Genomic DNA, 15,811 nt, shown 5'->3' with positions numbered 1-15,811 from the left:
GTCCGCGGCTTTGCTCAGAGTCTATCAATGCTAGAAAGCTGTAATTTTGCACGGATATATATATAAACTATGCCGACCAAAAAGCACAATAAAAAATAATTTTTTTATAGGTTACCTCCCAATAGACGTAAAATGGGGGTGGTTTTTTTTCTCATCCAATCCTATATTGTGGGATATCGTTGGATAGGTCTTAGTAGTTTAAAAAAGTAAATAGCAGCCTATAAGGTATAAAATATACCTAAACTTGGAAGATTCCGTATATAAATACGAAATCCTTAGAAAAATATTACTTATTTTTTTTGTAATAGCAACGGAACCCTATTTCGGGCGTGTCTGACACGCTCTTGGCCGGTTTTCTTCACTGCAAATACTGGCATGGCCATGCAAAGCTTCACACCCTATCGCTTGCTAACAAAATAATGAAACCCGCGGTGGACAGAGGGTCCTTGTCCACTTTATTCATATGCTAACTCCGACCAACTCCTATTTTAACGGAGAGCACTTCATTGTACTCGAAAAACAATAGAGAAATTGCGCGACGTACCCATCTGCGATTGCGTTTTAACTCAAACGGGAGCTTTATCGCAATAGGTATCAGTTGGTATAATCATGTTAATTAAGGTTTGGATTAAAAAATATTTGTAATTTCCGTCCAAACTAAGTACCGTACCAAGATTCAAGTTGATGCGCATTAAGCGTTGATGACTTCCCTCTTACGGACACGATCCTTTCCGGACCACCAGAAATTTCACTATCAAAATTATTGTAGTATTAACACCGGACCCGGACTCACAATCTGCTAAACTTTCAGCTCCAATTACACGATATAGAAAGTAATCGAAAAATAGTTGCTAATTTCCAAAGAAGTACTTTAATGTTGCTGCAAAGGCGTGTACAGTCGCCATCATGAACATTGGACACCATTGACACCCATATTGGCATTATTGGTTGAGTTCAGATGTTTTTTGAGTACATACCTAGAGAGTCTAATGTTTATTGTTATGATGGTGACTGTTTTATCTATTAGTGTAGAAGAATTTCTTACCTGTGGGTCTCATAGACTAATTATATGGCTGAAGTTGGCATCTCTCAGCGTGACCATTCGAAGTGCTTCGAATTCGAATGGGAAAACTTATATTATTATATGCACAAAAGTATACATTAGTAAGGGCTTCACATGTGAGAACATTTCGTGGTGTTAACGTAATTTATCGAAGTCTGATAGTTACAGGATTATTTTTAATTGGTGATCGATCACTTGATCAGTTACAGGTAGGCACATTGAAATTAAGTTCTAATTTTGGTATCAACTATGCTTACTTCGTATTCATAAATGGGGAAGTGAGTACGTTTGTTTCTGACGCTTTCACGCCTAATAAGTAAGTATTCATTTGATCACGATGAGATTTGGTATAGAGATATTTTTAGACATAAGATATAGTATTATTGGTTTTTTGGAGTCTTTTTGTATTTTTTATTTCAACTCCAAATTTGTTACTTTGAAAACCATATCGAAAATACAAACTAGTGCTGCTGCTTAAGTAGCGTAGTACAAAAAAAAGCAACCTGCCAGCGGTGGTGTAGGGTTTATAGAACGCAGCACGGATTGCTGAGGACCTGGGTTACATTCTCAGCGCTGCCTGGTCTCCTTTTCTGTTTTTTCTGTGCATGCATGTCTCAGTTTTTATTTTAAAAAACTAAACTTGTCCTGGGATAAACGAATTCTTGGATGATGGAGGCGCGGGCAACAGTTAGATAGTATTAAAAGAATGCAAGTGAATATGCGTACTTCAAACAGTTTGGAAATGATTCTCTAGAAACTAAGGTCCTAAGGATACCAGAACTCCTGTTATTAACAGCATCTCCTTTGTCTCCCGCGGTCCACCATCTTTGCATAACCGTCTGACGATAGATAAATGCAAACAATGGACGATAGTTGCACAAAGCACAGTGTCGTCGATAGACAGCTCGGGTTCACAGCGGGAGGTGCTCCGCAGTCCTCTGCGGTCGTTACGACGGGAGTAGGGCAACGAAAACACCTTCGATAAGTGGACTGTATTTATTGTACTGGTTCGTTCGTCGATTCGCGGTGGTAATCGGAGTCCGGTTCGAAATCGCGGTGGTCGGTCGGTAAGGCAGCAATCGGAGGTCCGTTGGAATAGCAGGGGTCGGTTCGCTTCGCTGGTCGCTGGTCGCTTGCTCGCTGTAGGCTTCGTAGAGAGGAGCGCTTCGGGTCGCTGTCCGCGTCGAACTGCCTTATCGCTGCGGGCGGGCCTGTATTTATACCCCCGCGGCCGGGGTATAAGCCCGCCCGTGATTGGCTATAATTCCCCGATAATCCAGGCGCTGTGATTGGTGGACCCAAATCACAAACGCACTGAATTACCGGGGAATTTTCGCTATCGCTACTTGGGTTTTTCGCTTTTATTTAATTATTACTAATCGATTTCGCTACAATTTGATTCTTAAACTACTTATTCTACTATTTACAATGATTCTTAACCTAATTATTCTACTTATTCTATATTTAACAGCTATTTATTTGTATTCTTAAACTATATTATTCTAGTTTCGGGGCTGTCCGCAACAATTCTCCCCCGCCGAATCCGCAGGGGAGGCTTCGTCCTTTGTCGGGAGGACAGCCAGTCGCGTCGTAGGGCGCCGGAACACTCCTCCCTTGGTGCGGACGTCCGCGCTCCGGATGCCGCCGTCAGGTCCAGGGAAGACTGCTTCCACGACGCCTCGGGGCCACACATTGCGTGGTAGGTTGGAGTCGACGACGATGACGACGTCGCCGACTTGCAGCGGTCGCTCGCCCCCGCTCGGAGATTGACGGGGGGCGAGAGTTGGCAGGTATTCCCGGACCCAGCGGGCCCAGAAATGATTGGCTAGCGCTTGGCTAGCACGCCAGGCTCTTCGGTCAGCTTCGTCGCACGTGCCGGTGGGAGGGGTGCCTGCCGGGCCGCCGAGCAAGAAGTGGCTCGGCGTGAGCGCCTCCTCGTCGCAGGGGTCGACCGACACGTGCGTCAGCGGTCGCGCGTTGACGGTCTGTTCAGCCTCCGCCAACAGTGTCACGAGCACCTCTTCCTTTGGTGCCCGTGAGAAGAGTGTGGCGGTCAGTGCGGTCTTGACTGACCGCACCAACCTCTCCCAGGCGCCCCCCTGGTTAGGAGCTCCAGGAGGGATGAACCGCCATTCCATGCGGTGTCGCAGTCCGATGTCGCGGAGCTCGGGCAGCCACTCCTCGTAGGCGGCGCGAAGCTCCGTGTCGGCCCCGCGGAAGCATGTACCGTTGTCACTATACATGACGCGGGGCCAACCTCGTCGAGCCGCCATACGCCGCAGCGCCATGATGGCGGAGTCCGTAGAGAGGCTCGCGACGATCTCCAGGTGGACGGCGCGCGTCGTCAGGCAGGTAAAGAGCGCTACCCAACGCTTTTCGTGGCGCCGCCCAATCGTGACCGTCAGCGGGCCGAAGTAGTCGACCCCGCAGTTAGTGAAGGGCCGGCTGTAGGGGTCGATGCGGGCCCGCGGTAGATCGCCCATCGCTGGTGGGCGCGGAGTCGAGCGCCGCACAGCACATGTGCGGCAAGCGCGCGCTACCTTCTTCACCGTGGGGCGAAGGTGCAGCACCCACAGTCGCTGCCGCAGGTCGTTGACCACCCGTTCGTTCGATGAGTGGTGGGCGTCGCGGTGCGCCTTCTCGATTAGAAGGCTCACGAACGGGTGGCGGCCGTTTAGGATGACCGGCCTCTTCGTCGCGTCCGGCACCGGCGCGGCGTTGATGCGGCCACGCAGCCGGAGTAGGCCGTCCTCGAGGACGGGGTCGAGGTGGAAGAGGCTGCTCTTCTTTGGCAGCCTCCCCCCGTATCGCAGTATGTCGATTTCTTCTGCGAAGCTATCCATCTGGCACTTCCGGAACCAGAGGTGCTCCGCTCGTTCGATATGTCGCACTTCTAACTGACTATCTTTGTCGCGGCACTTGTCGACAAAAAATATCACTCGCGCTGTCGCTTTAATTAGTCTTTCGAATTTTGAAAATCGTTCAATGTTCGGCAACGCACTGGTCAGATTAACACTTTTGTTTTTCACATTTTCACTTGCACTCGCGTCCGCATTAATATTATAAATTTCGCTTACTGTTTCCTGCGGCCATTGGTCTTCCGGTAGCCGCAGGAAGTCGGGTCCGGTGAACCACCGGTCGGTGGTGGATATTTGGCGGGCACTGTCCGCCCGCGTCGCGTCGTCCGCCGGGTTTGCTGCTGTCGGCACCCACCGCCATTGCTCGGGGCGGGTTATCTCGGCGATCTCACCAAGTCGATGCGCCACAAAGGGTGTATAGCGCTTTGCGTCGTTGCGAATCCACGCCAGGACAGTGCGTGAATCCGTCCAGAATACGACGCGCTCGATCGTAAGTCGTTGTTCCGCTATGATTGTGGCCGCCAGCCGAGCCCCGATCAGAGCCGCTTGTAGCTCCATACGAGGAATGCTCTGCTGCCTCAGCGGGGCCACCTTCGCCTTTCCCGCCACCAGAGCCACCGTCACGGTTCCGGAGGCGTCTGTCGTCCGGAGGTAGATGGCCGTGGCGTAGGCGCTCTCGCTCGCGTCGGTGAAGGCGTGCAGCTCGTGGCGGCCCACCGCGTAGCACCGCTCCAGCTGCAGTGCCGCTACGGCGGCTAGACCGCGAGCCCACTCGATGAAAATACCGCCGTCCTCCAGGTCCAGCGGCTCGTCCCACGGCGCCTGTTTGCGCCACGACTGCTGAAGGGTCACCTTGGCGGTGATTGTGTAGGGCGATAGGAGCCCGAGCGGGTCATAAACTGACATCACCGCGCTCAAGGCCTCTCTCTTCGTTGGTGTGCGCGTTCCTTCGCGCACCTCTTTCGGCACCCGGTTCATTGCGGTGTTGAACCCGAGTGTGTCGCTTCTTGGGTCCCAGATGAGCCCCAGTATTTTCGGCCCCTCACTCAGGCCTAGTGTTGCGGGCGCTGTTGCCCGCAGTTCAGGTTCGATTCTTCGCTCGAGTTTCGGGGAATTGGTGTTCCACCCGCGCAGCTCAAAGCCGGCTCGTAAGTGGACTTCGTTGACGGCCGTTGCTACGTCCACGGCCTCTTCTTCGGTCGCGTAGCTGTCCACTAGGTCGTCCATGTAGTGGCTCGACGTTATCGCGTATAGTGCCTGCGGGAATTCCGGCGCATGGCGCTCGGCGTTGTGGTTGCGCACGCTGTGCGCCAGGAAAGGGGAGCTTGCTGCTCCGAAGATCATCGAAGTCATTTTCATTAGCTTGGGTTGATTCTCGCCCGGCTCCCTCCATAGGAACAGCTGCGCCGGGCGATCTTCCGGTCTAATCTTCACTCGGAGAAACATTTCTTTTATGTCTGCCGTTACTGCGTAGCGGCCCTCCCGGAACCGTAGTAGTATGCCCGGAAGGGACTTTAGCAGGTCGGGCCCCTCCAGCAGGAAATCGTTAAGGCAGCGGCCCTGGCTGCGGCTCGCTGCGTCGAAAACCAGGCGGAGCTTCCCTGGTTTATTGGGGTTCCGCACGGCAAAGTGGGGCAGCACCCAAGCGCGCGGGTGGCGCGCATCTGCCTCGGTGGCGGGCTCCGCATAGCCCTTCGCTATTAGGTTGGTGACCTGTGCCGCGTACTCTTGCGCGAAGTTTGCGTCGCGACGCATCTTGCGCTCGATGCCCTTGAAGCGCTGTAGTGCCGTCGCGTAGCTCGCTGGCGTTTGCACCTCGTCCGTTATCCACGGCAGACCGACTTCATAGTGATCGCCGTGGAATTTCACTGTTGCTTCGAAGAGTCGTTTCGCCCGTTCCTCGGCTGGTCGTGGTTTCGTGGCCAGCGACACGCCCAGCGCGTCGATGGCGAAATGTCGCTGAACTAGCTTGTCGGTGGCGTCGTCGCGTACGTTATAAACGTAGAGCACATCCTCGGTCGGGCCGCCCGCTCGAATGGCCCGGGGCACTGAGCCGTAAATGACCCAGCCCAGTGCCGTCCGAACCGCTGCTGGTTGCCGTCGCTTGCCCGTCCGTGTCTCGTGGACGAGCATCAGGTGCCAATTGTCCGCGCCAATGAGGAGACGCGGAATGGCTTCGTCGTAGCAGGCATCGTTCAGCCCACTAAGGTGGCGGTACCGGGTAACCTCCTGACCCAGTCGCTGTGTGTGGATCCGGAGGTTGTCGACGGTGCGGGCGGCGATCTTGTAGGCCTCACCGTGGCCCTGCACCGTGATGTTGACACGTCGACTGTTCGGCAGCTCGGTGTTGCTGGCGATGCCTCTCATTTGCATTGGCACCGCCGGTCCCGAGGCTCCGATCGTGCGCGCCAGGTCTTCGTCGATGAGCGTCACCGTTGACCCGTCATCCAGCAGTGCGAAGGTGTCGACGGTGCCGCTGGGTCCGCTGACGCGGACTCGGCACATCTTCAGCAGGACCGGTGACTTGCCGTCTTCGTTGCTGACCGTAGTCACCGTCTGCTTTTCGGGGATTGGCGCCGGCCCAACAGTGGGCTCGGACGCCAATGTCGTTGGGGACTGCGGTGCCTGCCCACGGGGCGGCGTCCGCTCGCGTCTCGCTTCGGGGTGGCGCGGCACTTTTGCCGCGCTCGCGTGCAGCAATGGATGGTGCACATGCCGGCACCCGTTGACTTCACAGGTGCGGGCTCGGCAGGTTTCGCGGCGGTGCTGCTGGTCCATGCAGCGGAAGCACACGCGGTTGTCGCGTGCCCACTGCCAGCGATCGTTGACCTCCATGTTGGTGATGCGCTTGCATCTCGTGGTGGGATGACCGCCTCCACAGCAGAGGCAGCGGCGCGCGTCATCGCCCTCGGTGGCGTAGACGGGCGCTCGCGGCGCGGCCCGAGGGGTGGGGCCGCGCATCGGCGTCGGACGGGGTGCTGGCCTCGCAGCATCCCTTCGGAACGTCAGCGTAGTGGCGGCGGCGGCTGCCGTCGCTTCCACCGTTGTATAGGAGAAACGCAGGGCGCGGTCGGCCTCGCGCATGAGGAACCGCGACAACAGAATGATTTGTGGCTCCATGGTCATCTGCTCCGATGCGAAGTCCCCGAAGCGTGACCGTAGATGTGGGCTGAGCTTCTCCATCACGTCGCGTACCAGCAAGGGGCTGGCGAGGTAGCCGTGCTGGTCGATTGATGACAGCACGCTGACGATGTTTTGCAATTTGACTGCAAACGCGTTGATTTCGGTGGCAGTTGACCCCAGGCGCGGCAGCTTCTTGAGGTCGTCGAGTGCTTTGGTGGCCAGAATTTCGGGGCGGCCAAAGCATTGTCGCAGCGTCGTCATTACTGCTTCGGGGTTGGCCGAGGTGTGGAGCAGCGCCTCCACCGCTTCGCGCGCAGTTCCGCGCAAACAGGAGCGCAGCCGCGCCATATTTTCTTGCGGCGTGAAATTATACGCGCGCGTCGATTCGGCGTAGGCAGCCTGGAACGGCAGCCACTCGCCCGCCGCACCGGAGAAAGCAGGCAACTCGTAGACCTGCCTCGGCGGCGGACGCACTCGTGCCATTTTTTCGAGGGCCTCGGCGAGCTTCTCGATCCCGCGTTGTCCGCTTGCACTTCGTTCGCGAGCAGGTGTAGCTGGCGGCGAATTGCGTCGCTTCGGTTCGAACGGGGGCGGCGGTGAGCGCCGCCGCGGCTCGTGCTTCGGTGGTGGCGGCGTCGGTTGATCCGCCGCGGTGCGCCGTAGCCAGTCATCCACCTTCGCGTGTGGTCCGGTGATGCTCCCGGCTTGTGACTCCGCTTCGATGCTAGCCAGCTTCTGGCGTAGCTTGGCCTTCACTCGCTCCTTTTGCAGCTCCAGTTCTTGCTGCTTGATGCGCAGGAGCTCCTCTTCGGCTTCCTCTTCAGCAAGCCGGATACGGATCGCCGTTGCATTTGATGCATGTGAAGGCACCGGCGACCTCGCACCGGCTTGCATCGCCGCCGGTTGTTCATAAAAGGCGACGGCTCGTTGTGGTCGCTCCTGGTTGGCAGCCCAGTCCATTGTTGGCTGCTCTCCTCCCCCCATTTGGGTGTGGGGGGAGTACTCGATGGCTTCAAGTTGCGGGTTGTGTTGCACGCGCGCTGCCCCCCCATGGCCTCGCTGTTGCACCGTATCGGCGGTGTGGCTGGGCTGCGCGCCCAGCTCCCCCCCTCGGCCGCCGAGGTGCGCCTCACCGGGGCCGGGCCGCACGCCCAGCTCCCCCCCACGGCCGCCGAGTTGCGCCTCATCGGGGATGCGGCCGGGCTGCGCGCCCAGCTCCCCCCCTAGGCGGTAGTAGTCCTCTTCGGTCGATCGGATCGGCTGCATGCTCATGGCTCCCTCCCCGGCTCGGGTGAGCGGGGGAAAGTAAACGGCGTCGCGACGTGTAGCGGCGATGGCGAGGTCACGCGGCGGCTCGCGTGTCGTCATCCGCGTCTCGGCGCGAGGAAGTACCGTGGGCGAGGCGGCGTCGCGGCGGACGATGCGTTCCAACTGCTGTTGCCAGATGTCGTCAGCGGTGGTCGTGGCAGTAGCAGCGGCGGTCGTCGTCGGAGCTCGTTCGGCGGCGGTTTGTTCTTCGGGCGGCGGGGTGTGGCGGCGCTCTTCGCGGTCGCCCTGAGATCGGGTTACCACCATCTTCAGTCGATGTCTTCAGATCCGGCTCGAAGGACCAAACACTGTCGTCGATAGACAGCTCGGGTTCACAGCGGGAGGTGCTTCGCAGTCCTCTGCGGTCGTTACGACGGGAGTAGGGCAACGAAAACACCTTCGATAAGTGGACTGTATTTATTGTACTGGTTCGTTCGTCGATTCGCGGTGGTAATCGGAGTCCGGTTCGAAATCGCGGTGGTCGGTCGGTAAGGCAGCAATCGGAGGTCCGTTGGAATAGCAGGGGTCGGTTCGCTTCGCTGGTCGCTGGTCGCTTGCTCGCTGTAGGCTTCGTAGAGAGGAGCGCTTCGGGTCGCTGTCCGCGTCGAACTGCCTTATCGCTGCGGGCGGGCCTGTATTTATACCCCCGCGGCCGGGGTATAAGCCCGCCCGTGATTGGCTATAATTCCCCGATAATCCAGGCGCTGTGATTGGTGGACCCAAATCACAAACGCACTGAATTACCGGGGAATTTTCGCTATCGCTACTTGGGTTTTTCGCTTTTATTTAATTATTACTAATCGATTTCGCTACAATTTGATTCTTAAACTACTTATTCTACTATTTACAATGATTCTTAACCTAATTATTCTACTTATTCTATATTTAACAGCTATTTATTTGTATTCTTAAACTATATTATTCTAGTTTCGGGGCTGTCCGCAACACCAGTTCAGCTCTATTGTAAACGAATTTGAATAAAAATCGGGGGTGGGGGCAGGACCCTTTGTCCAATCTATGGTTGGATCTGATCTCATTAACCAGTCATTGTGAATGGTCGAACAATGGCTCGACCTGCGCTCACCTACAATGTCGCGAAAGTCATCTTTAGCCAGCTGATTTACATTGATGCGGGTAATAAGGAAATTGAGGCATGTAAAATAGCTCTTAGGAAATAAAAATTGTTGAAGCAAAAATGGTGAAATCAGATTGGGAATGTCCTAAAAGGCAAGGTCAGGTCAAGAAGTACCCTAAAACCGGTGAGCACGTAGAAATATAATGAGTGTTGAGTTGAGGAAGCGAAAGTATGTATGTCTATATAAATATGTATGTCAGGGTCGTAGCAAGGTGGAACAAAATAGTTTCTGCCGACCCTGGTGTTGGTAATGGCTATTTAGCAAAGTTTTTTCAGTAGCGTTCAGTAAGCGTTGTTCTTCAAAGGTCAAAAGTTACCCACCGTATCTTGGTAAATTCGGAAAATTCGTTCTCTTTGGTTACACTCAGACGAAGTGCTCGTTCGTTTGCATCGACGTTGCTCTTGGATCATTATGAAGATTTTTCTTTTTACATTAAGGAGAGTAGCTCATACTAGTGGCTCGTCCCTGTAGGTGAATCAAAAATAGGCTAGTTCGCTATCTCGTAGAAATTTTGAAAATTAAATTCCTTGTTATAGTGTTTTAGTCTGTGGCTGTGCTCGTCAGTCAGTCATCATCATCATCATCATCATCAATCACGGTATTGTTTTATGAGTAGGTACTGAACTTCCGCCTTTATAGTTCAACTGCAGAGCAAAGCCTCAATCTGTGTATATTCCGTGCATGGCAATTGATAGGATAAGAGGACCCAAATATTCATTTTTAATAACTCCTTAATTTCGCATTCTTATTTTCGTCGACCGCCGTATCTCAAGATATCGATGTTTTCATTTGCTGCGGCAGTTTGGCTGAGCAAGTAGCTGATATCGAGTTTTCTTTGTTGAGGTGACAACTGAAAGCATTGTGCCAAGCAGTACAATCGCGCCATTACCGCCTCCATGCCGCCGCCATTGTGACAGTGTTGCCATATCGCTATCAAGATCAAGCGCCATCTATTGTCCGACGGCGTTGACTATTGTGAAAAAATCTTTTCCACTTCGGCGCGGGCTAGATAGTTTAGTAAGGTGTACAGGAACCACTGCTATTATAAAAAGTCCTTTTTTAACCCACTACGCAAAAAAGTGGTGTTATAATGGGTGTGGCCTGTAATATGATCAAATAATTAAAACATAGATAATACTCGTCAAAATGAACAACATTAGTTCAGCTACTTTTAAAAATAATTCGTTTTTTGAATTTTTAACCGACTTAAAAAAAAAGGAGGAGGTTGTATGTTCCAATGTTTGTATTTTTTTTTATGTATGTTCGCCGATTACTCAGTCAATTGTGAACCGATTTTCAATATTCTTTTTTCATTCGAAAGGGTACTCTTCTGAGGTGGTTCCATTGTCACCAAGTCAAGATCTGATGATGGGATCCTTGGAAAAACGAGGGCAAACCTCAAATTTTATAGGCACACCTATGGCGATTTTGCATTTTTAGCATTTAGATAAGCATTTACATTCAGAAAGAATGTTGTTCGGTTTGACGAGTAATCTATGTTTTAATTATTTGCTCGTATTACAGACCACACCCGGTATGTTTGACGTGTGTATATCTATCTGTCTGCGGTATCCGGTTTACCCTTGAATCGTCAACGAACATAACAGAATATTACTTCAAAAACAACGTTACACGCAAAAATATCTGACACGTGCCACCGGCCCTAGAAATAGAATCGTATCAGATACCTATATACATGCTTTATTGTGTTAGATATTGGAGCTGGTGACTGTACATGTTGTCTAATAGGTAGTTATGAAACTTCTTCTAACTGGCTGCGACTGTGCATTTTGGAAACATAATTCTTATAATTATACTGCATTGAGTCGCGCCAAACAATCTACGACGGCCAAGGTTTCACTACAGTAGACAACAAGTAATTGCCAAATCTGTTTTCCTTCAATTAATTATAACAGATTCATCTTTAATGCTAGTTATTTTGCTCTTGGATCATTTATTTTTTATATTTTATACTACTTGCTTGTTGGTAAAGTGTGTGTGTGTGTGTGTGTGTGTGTGTGTGTGTGTGTGTGTGTGTGTGTGTGTGTGTGTGTGTGTGTGTGTTTATTTGTTACTCTTTCACTCTAAAACGGCTGGACGTATTAGATGAAATTTGGTGTGTAAGTTAGATATCTGAATACCTGGAATAACATATAGGCTACTTTTACCACAGATATAGCCTTACAATATTGAAGAGTTTCTCTTTATTTCCCTAGAATACACCATAAGATCCTGACTTGGTCACAATGAGACTTAATTGAGAGTTCTGAGGTAACAAACGTGAAAACAAAAAATTCGACTGCATTGATGTCCTTCTTATCTTTTTTAAAGTCGCTTAATAATAGGCAACTTTCTATCCAGGGAAATGGCAGATTTTCCTCTAGCAAGCAATAATCGAATTCCAAGCAGACTTGGCTGGGTTTAGTTATTCAACAAAGTAAAGAATGAACCATTCTACTATATATAATACCTATCTAATTAAATGAGAGTTGACACCACTAACCAATAATTTCAAAACACAACGAAGCTGTAGTTTTTTATTATGTAGCCCTACGAATATTCGTAGCCGTAGTCTGTCTAACTGCTGGACAAAAGCCTCCCCTTTCCTCCGCCACTCTTCGCTACAATAAAAACCGGCCAAGAGAGTGTCGGACACGCCCAAAATAGGGTTCCGTAGCCATTACAAAAAAAAAAGTAATATTTTTCTAAGGATTTCGTATTTTATACGGAATCTTCCAAGTTTAGGTATATTTTATACCTTAGGCTGCTATTTACTCCATAAACTACTAATAATTCTCAATCTCAAGCAAACTTAGCTGTTACAGTTCTACTTGAAAGTTTGATATACTTACTAACATCCTGAATTTTTTCAATGTTTTCCACCCACCGGTTTAGATTTTAGAGGGGGGGGGGGCCGCTCGATTTTTATGAAAATTTGCACTTTAAAGTTGAATATTTCGCAAACATATCACTGAATCGAAAAATCGTATTAGCATCCCCATAATGGTTTTAAAAGACCTATCCAACGATACCCCACACTATAGGGTTGGATGAGAAAAAAAATCACTTTACGTCTATGGGAGTACCATAAAAAAAAATATTTTTGAAATTTTAATTGTACCGTTTTGTCGGCATAGTTTACATATATATCCGAGCAAAATTACAGCTTTCTAGCATTGATAGTCTCTGAGCAAAGCCGCGGACGGACAGACAGACAGAGACAGACAGACATGGCGAAACTATAAGGGTTCTGTTTTTGCCATTTTGGCTCCGGAACCCTAAAAATACAACTAAATATAGGCGTCGTAACTTGAGATAATGCTTTTAGATTTGATCAGCTCATAGAACGCTCCATATAAAAATATATTTTTAAAGGTTTAATAAAAATACATTCTTTAGTTTATAAAATGAATGGATTAATATTTTTTTTACAACTTTATTCATTGTAGAAGAAATTTGCATAAAAAAATATGCCTTTATTTGCTTTCTATGAAATAAAATTAATCAAAAGTTTATAGTCCTCACCATATAAACACCCAGTTGGCAGGTAGGTAGGTACTCTTATGTAACTGAAAAGAGATTTAAAAAATGATGTTATACCTATTTATCTGTCAATTATTCTTGAAAGTTTGTTTGTTTTTTATTCTCTTGATTTTTCAACTCGTTCTATCATATAGAGACATGACTTGCCCATCTCAAAGTCAAAGTCAAAATATCTTTATTCAATTTAGGCTAAAACAAGCACTTATGAATGTCAAAAAAAAATCTACCACCGGTTCGGAAAAGCTTCTGTTGTGAAAATCCGTACCCTTAGTGTAAGTTTTCGTTTACAAAATACGTCTCGATCGCGTTCGCGTTAAAATCTCAATTTGTATGGAAACACGAACAGCGCCTCTAGCGGAACGTTTGCGATGTTCGTGTTTCCATACAAATTGAGATTTTAACGCGAACGCGATCGAGACGTATTTTGTAACCGAAAATTTACACTAAGGGACTGGTATAACACGTGATTGACTGTGAAGTCGTCCTTGAGATTGCCTTTATAAAGTTTATAAATATGAACTTACCACCTATCGCTTTGGAAATTGACTATTTTGAAGCGTTTTTAGCCTATGTATTGACATTACGGCTGTTTGGCTTCGTAAAACCGACATAGCGCTCAATCTCATAGATATATTTAAGGAAAAGCTGAGATATGAAAAAACCGCTTAGTGATTTTTTTAAACGTTTTAAGTTAGAAAGCTCTATTTGGCTTATATCATTAGATGTGAAATTTTTATAGCTATCGAATGGAACAAAAAAAAACTAAAAGGGCGTGTATCTCACATAGCGCCTTTTGGTTTAGCAGGGCAGAAATATTAATACAGATAAATATCGGCTTATAACAGGAAAAAAGTACTGACATATTCGAACATAAAACTAATTTAAACATATTACAATTAACGTTAGACCCCCCTTACAAAACTGTTAATACAAATGAGTCATCATTCATTTGTTAGGAGTTGTATAATAAGCGATTGATGAAATCGCCCGGCGCTGCCTGTGACAATTCGCAATCGAATCCGAAGCAACAACAATAGTCAAACACCACCAGTATATCTAGAACCTTCCCAGCTACCCATTCCCAAAGGAAACCGGCGTTAAAGGACCTTCTAGGGGTGTACGCGAAGGCCTTCCCTGACTGGTCGCGCGCAATCCACCCACCAACTATTCAGTGCTATGCTATTCAACACTTGATGGATCACAATTTCAGTCAACGTTGTATGAAAACAAATGATGTAGTCATATAATGGAAAGCCGATGGTTCATGAGGATATTGTTCCTGTTATTTTGTCTTTATTATAAAGGGTAAGCTAAATAAATAAATAAATAAATAAATATCACGGGACAATTCACACCAATTGACCTAGTCCCAAAGTAAGCTTAGCAAAGCTTGTGTTATGGGTACTAAGCAACGGATAAATATAATTATATAGATATATACATACTTAAATACATATTAAACACCCAAGACCCGAGAACAAACATCCGTATTTTTCATACTAATATCTGCCCCGACACGGGAATCGAACCCGGGACCTCAAGCTTCGTAGTCAGGTTCTCTAACCACTAGGCCATCTGGTCGTCAAGCTGGTATTAATATACCTAGTTAAAGAAGCCATGGCCGTACCATAAACCGTGAACAAAGTAAAGCATAAACGTAATACGCCTTATAACACGTATTAATGTATAGAAGATCGTTTCTCTTTATTCACACTTTTACGCATAAATGACAAAGAGAAAATTGTGGCAGCTATTATAAATCATAAATATGGTTCGAAAAGTCCGAAAACACGGCTACAACAATAGTAGAATGTAGAACAAGATCATAAAACGAAACATTTTACCTGTGATGTTCATATAGCCACCCAAGCCGGCACATCGAGTGGAAAATGGGTTTAATGCTTGAGTTTTACACTCTGCTTTTCACTTCGATTGCAGGAAATTAAAATACCGGCCAAGAGCGTGTCGGACACGCCCGAAATAGGGTTCCGTAGCCATTACGAAAAAATTAAGTAATATTGTTCTAAGGATTTCGTATTTTATACGGAATCTTCCAAGTTTAGGTATATTTTATTTTATACCTTAGGCTGCTATTTACTCATAAACTACTAATAATTCTCAAGCAAACTTAGCCGTTATAGTTTTCCTTGAAAGTTTGATATACTTACTACCATCCTGATTTTTTTTTAATGTTCCGCTGCTCCACCGCTTTAGATTTTAGAGGGGGGGGGGGCGCTCGATTTTAATGAAAATTTGCACTTTAAAGTTGAATATTTCGCAAACAAATCACTGAACCGAAAAATCGTCTTAGGAAATCCCTAATGGTTTTAAAAGACCCATCCAACGATACCCCACACTATAGGGTTGGATGAGAAAAAAAATAACCCCCACTTTACGTCTATGGGAGGCACCCTGAAGATTTTTTTTAAATTTTTTATTGTACCATTGTGTCGGCATAATTTACCTATAGGTATATCCGTGCAAAATTACAGCTTTCTAGCATTGATAGTCCCTGAGCAAAGGTGCGGACGGACAGACAGACTGACAGACTGACAGACAGACAGACATGTCGAAACTATAAGGGTCCGTTTTTGCCATTTTGGCTCCGGAACCCTAAAAAGCAACAGTGAAAACAATTGTTCACTTGCTAACCTTTTATTTTTCATGCATTGCTATATAATTATATTTTTTCTGTTTAATTGATTTATTTTAATTGACGTTTAGTTTTATATACTTATATTAAAAATTATTGCACAACATATAAAGTTTTTTTTTGTTTG

The 15,811-nt window shown here is 48.1% G+C and overlaps 1 long non-coding RNA gene across 1 annotated transcript in view; it reads right to left on the bottom strand.

The window, feature by feature from the left end:
• The window catches only part of LOC141426459 (uncharacterized), a 74,822-nt gene that overhangs the window by 29,729 nt on the left and 29,282 nt on the right, over positions 1 to 15,811 (bottom strand). The window lies entirely within an intron of this gene.

This window comes from Choristoneura fumiferana, chromosome 3, assembly GCF_025370935.1.
Source record: "Choristoneura fumiferana chromosome 3, NRCan_CFum_1, whole genome shotgun sequence".
Lineage (NCBI taxonomy): Eukaryota > Metazoa > Arthropoda > Insecta > Lepidoptera > Tortricidae > Choristoneura > Choristoneura fumiferana.
The sequence above is the reverse complement of the archived record's forward strand: the minus strand, read 5'-3'. Positions and strand labels throughout refer to the sequence as shown.